Genomic DNA, 5416 nt, shown 5'->3' on the forward strand with positions numbered 1-5416 from the left:
GGATCATTCCAGGATCAGGCTTGACATTTGAATTTAATATTTTTATTTGGACTTCAGGTATTTGTACACATAATTTGTTATTTTCATTTTTTTTAATAATTTTTCTGTAATGAATTTGTGATTGTTACAAGATTGTTGCTGGCTTTTCTTTCTCGTTACGCCTGGCTCGTAACACTTTTACTAGGTAAAGTGATGCATGTATTAATTTGTTATCAATAAATACATGGGCACACATAACAGATCAAATTATTGAAGAGAAAAAATGAATTTACTTTAGTTTTGGAGTTAAATTTTCTAGAATTCAGGCGTTAAATCTATCGATTTGTTAACAATTATCCAGAAAATCCATTTATATGTCCAATTGAATTATAATTACGCAAATAATCAATTTTATGTGGTTAAAAAAGGGGAATTTACTAATATACATTCATTACAAAACGTATTTACCTTAAGAAAGTGATCTTCCCTGACTTCAAAATTTTATCTTATTCATTACAACTTTTCACGAAACTTGAAGAATATCTTTAGAAACAAAAGGTGGAAGAAAATTTAGGTCATAAAATCAATTTTTTTTTATTTTTAAAACAATAAGCAAAGAAATTTGTTCATTATGGAAATAAAATACTTCATCTGCTTTAAAAAGTAACACTATTGAAAACATGAATAAAAATATTAGTATCGGAAGATTTTTGAAAGCAGTAACCTATACAATTATAAATTTAGACTAATATATACCATATATGAAAGCCAAAAATGCAGTGGGAAATTATACAAAGAAAAACAAAAAAGGACGGAAATCGGCAAGCCGCAGTAATGTAGAGTGCAATTTCAATATAAAAAAAACGACTCGAAATATATTATTACAATACAATGAAAAATCATACAAAAGTATGTGCCAAGTGTACCCTTAAAAATGCATTAATTTTAAAATAGTGTATCTGCTAAAACGCTGTGTCTATAATAAAAGAAATATAGTAATAAAGCTGATACTTTATGAATATAAGAAAATGAAAACATTTGATTCACCTTACTAACATACTATATCTATACCATTATGCAACCATTCGCAACAAAATTACGGACTGTTACCGTGCATCATTGATTATGTTCAATTCGTATATACAGCAAAGTAGGAAGAGCTTATATGGCATCAGTTGCTTCATCTTGATAGAAAACAAGTAATCTCTAATTTCACATTGGATTTATTAAGAACTGTAGCTGAAATTAATATATATTATAGCAAACGTGTTTGTTTTGTGTTAATTATAATCGTGATTAATTTAATCGTTAAGAACTGAAAATGTTTGTTAATTGCGGTAAAGATAAACGTTTATTACTCATTATAGCAATTGTAAATATCCCGGTAGTTATATACATCTACAAATCAATTCAGCGAACAAACACACGTAGTGAAGGACTTTTTTTAAAAAATGGACCTTTGAAAGGGAATTTAGCGTCTAATTTAAGCAAAGACTCGGCTGATGCAGCAAATATTAACTGGGTGTGGTTTTCAAACAATACGTTTATTTCAAAACCTCTAAATACACGTGTTTCCAATAATGAGAATGTAAGTATATCATTATATCATTTCAAAAGTGCTTAAATATGGAACAATATTTGATGTTTATTAGTAAATGCATATATTTCACACAAACACTAATTTTAAATAAGTACATTTAATGTATGTTATAATCATTGGCATATTACAACTGTTTAAATAACAAAATATACGTCGCCTGTTCATCAAAGGTATTACTCTATTTAGAAACCAATACAATTTCTTCCAAACTTTAAAAATCCTTGTTGGAAAGCTCACGATGGACTGCTGAATGACGGGAATGTGCACTGCTTGCCTTATGCGTATCTTATTGGTAAGTTATATGCTTTTTTTTTCATTTTATCTTTCGTTATAGATATGTTTTAAAATTTTAGATAGGTAAACAATGTTTTAAAGCAGTGCATGGTGAACGAACATTAATAATTTAAAAAAAAAAAAAGATTATAGATATTATCAGGATTAGTCCGACAAATGCATGTGTATACATTCTAATGTGTGTAATATTACTATTTGTTTAATACCGACTAGTAACATGAAATGATTAATTCAAATCATACAACTAACAATCTATAAATTGCAAGCATATTATGAAAAAGGACTTACCATGAAATTAACTGTTTATTTATTATCTGTTTAAGGTAGGTGAGACTTGTATTCCAGTTTATTTAAAATCAAAATATTGAAAACGTCGTAGAGTTGTGATGGTAATAAGTTTGTATGTAAACACATTTTCATAGATGTGTTTTCACATTCAACAAACAAAACAAACAAAAAAGATACACCATTAAATTTATCGTAAAATTTAATCGTTTGATGTGTATAATATATTGGATTGAGGAAAGTACGATAAGATCAAAATCTTCAAAACATAAAATTCAGTAACCTAAATATGTAGAGTTTGATTTAGACACAGACGCAGAAATGTGTACAAATAATGAAATATAAATAATTGGATAAAAATTCAACTAAACTCTTAACTAAACTTGAGTGAAACATTTAAGTAAAAAAATGTATTTTCTTTGTCATTTAGCGAGTTTTTACAATAATGATGATTATTCTTGAATTGAGTAAGTAAAGGACATGTTATTCTGCACATATATTATTAGCCGATACTTTTATAACAAAATTCCAAAAATACACGTCATTAGATTTGTGTATCCTTTTTATTTGTAATGAACTTTTAATATGTATCTTATTTATATGTCTATGCATTTTCGGAATATACATTTTTATATGTCCGAAACAATTTCGGGCATATTTTTTTCTGGCGTTGTCCGTCTTTCCGTCCGTTAGCAAGTTTAGTTTACTTCGGCAAATAATATTCAAACTTCATGGGATGATTGTCCATATTAGGTAGAATACCAATATCGATTTTGGGGACACAAAGTCAAAGGTCATGGTCACTATTAGCTTAAAACTGAAATCTGTTTCCGGACCATAAGTTAAGTTACAGTTGGCCCACAATACGTATTCAAACTTCATAAGGTAATTGTCCATATTAGGTAGAAGACCGCTGTTGATTTTAAGGTCACATGTCAAAGGTAAAGGTAACTTTTACCTTAAAACTGAAAACTCTTTCCGGAAAATAACTTAAGTTCTCTTTGGCCCGCAATAAAAACTACATAGGACGATTTGTTATATAGGGTAGAAGATCCATATCGATTTTTGGGTCACAAGGTCAAAGGTCAAGGTCACTATTACCTCAAACAAATAGTTTTCGGAGCATAACTTCAGTTTGATTCGGCCCACAATATTCAAACTCCATAGGATAATTGTCAATATTAGGTAGAATACCCCTATTGATTTTTTTGGTCATAAGGTCAAAAGGCAGGATCAGAATGATCTTTACACTAAAAATGGTGGTGTCTGGAGCATAAATTCAGTTTCGTTTGGCCGACAGTGTTCAAACTTCTTAGGATGAGTGTCAATATTACGTAGAATACCCTTTCAATTTTTGGGTCGCAAGGTCATCGTCGTTATTACCTTAAACATGAAAACGGTTTTTGCTCAATAACTAAAGTATTAAAAACCCACAGCTGTAAAATATTATAGGATGAACAGTTATGTCCAATACATGACCCCTATTGATTTTTATGATTAAAGTTCAGGGTTACAATGACCTTAACACTGAAAATTGTGCTTTCCTGAGCAAAACACAAGTTCAAACGTCATGGGGTCACAAGGTCAAAGGTCGATATCAAATGATCTTAATATCGTTTAAAAATTTACAACTACCAAACGTCAAAGGATGATCACATATATTGAGTACATTAATAATATGCTCTTGTTTACATAATGACATGAAAGTTAGCATGAACAATATAATAAACATTTTTTGTAAAACATGGTATAACTGTATAATTCAAAATTTGTTTTCCGAAATAATGTCTACTTCTTGTCTTCTGACTATTTTACCTTAACATTTTAATACTTCACTTAAGGCGTAAGGAAGAGTGCTACTTCAGATTTGTTCAGCAGAATTTCCAGACATCCAGGTATATGTCTGCCTTCATTTACAAAAGAGTGCCAGTGGATATCAAATCAACGATTTGGTGCGCCGAATTATGTGCGTAAAATGAGAGTTATTGAACAGAGTATGTTTAACGTTAATACAAGAGAATAACATTGTTACACGTGTTAAAATAAATTATTGATATTATTAAAACAGGTATAATAACACCGATATTAGATTCAGTATCGTTGTTAAGATGAAAGTTAATGGCCTGTGTCCAAACCGAAGCTTTTATCCAATACAACGTAATAAGCTAAGCTTTCAATGAACTATTTTCATATGACAAGTAAATATTTGTTACGTGTAGTTCTGTTTATTGCCCAGAAGAAAAGCTCCGTAAATATATTCTTGTTTAATCATTTCTTATATATGTATATATTATGACTTACATTTTACTACTTATATATGTTTACGACTTGATAATTTAGTTCAATTCACAAAAAAACTGTAACTATGTTTATTACGCTCGTGCATATCTATACTATCTGTAACATATTTAGAAATATAAAATTATAATCATGTGCTACCTTCAATTCTCTTAATTGCAGTCTAGCTTACAGTTGTACACTATTTTTTTTTTTATGAATGACCATTGTTAGAGTAAAAGGCACAGCAATTAATTGTTTGGTGCGAAAGGGAACACATATAACTTTATTAAGATTATTATTCTAATATGTTGACAAACACGTCAGATCAGAAATAATGGACACATTTTTGTAAACCGCCTGTGTGTAAAGTAATTTGGATTGTTATTTTGGTTTGCGTTTTACTTAATTCAATGTATCGTTTTAGATATTGTCAAAAAGGGAATTGAACCTACAAATGTAGACTTTTATGTATCAATGTTCGACCCTGCGGCAGCCTGTATATCAAAGGACAATTCATCATTGCATAGGAAAATAACAGGTATAACATATAATACGATGATGAACGTAGTATCATGTTTATGAGTATAAAACGAAACTACATATAAACCAATCCCAGCTATTACACAGAAGGTTAGTGGTACCTGTCCGCCATTGGACAAATAAACATTAGATTGATGGATAATAATTAAACTAACTTAAACCTTAATAAAACAGAGATATCACCCTTAATTATACAAAGTTCAACATTTAGTACATTTTATTTTACAAAGGAGACACCCATAATAATTATTACATGTTTGTATTTTTTTCAATTTATCTGTTAAATAAATATATATATATTATAGTTTAAAATTTAATTAAACAGTAGTACGCCTTCAGATTCATGTTTATTTTCATTAAAATTTTGGAAATATATTTATAAGTTAAATATTGTGTTACAGTAATGTAATAATTAACTTATTGCATTTGGCACTTACA

The 5416-nt window shown here is 29.1% G+C and overlaps 1 long non-coding RNA gene across 1 annotated transcript; it reads left to right on the forward strand.

Moving 5' to 3' along the window:
* The first annotated feature begins 1758 nt into the window (after positions 1 to 1758).
* On the forward strand, positions 1759 to 5198 carry LOC132757335 (uncharacterized). The gene is made up of 3 exons (XR_009629436.1): positions 1759 to 1871; positions 4000 to 4152; positions 4863 to 5198. It is a non-coding gene; the product is annotated as an uncharacterized LOC132757335 (long non-coding RNA).
* The last annotated feature ends 218 nt before the right edge of the window (positions 5199 to 5416 follow it).

This window comes from Ruditapes philippinarum, unplaced genomic scaffold, assembly GCF_026571515.1.
Source record: "Ruditapes philippinarum isolate M1 unplaced genomic scaffold, ASM2657151v2 ctg6689_1_1_1_1, whole genome shotgun sequence".
In the NCBI taxonomy this organism is placed as follows: domain Eukaryota; kingdom Metazoa; phylum Mollusca; class Bivalvia; order Venerida; family Veneridae; genus Ruditapes; species Ruditapes philippinarum.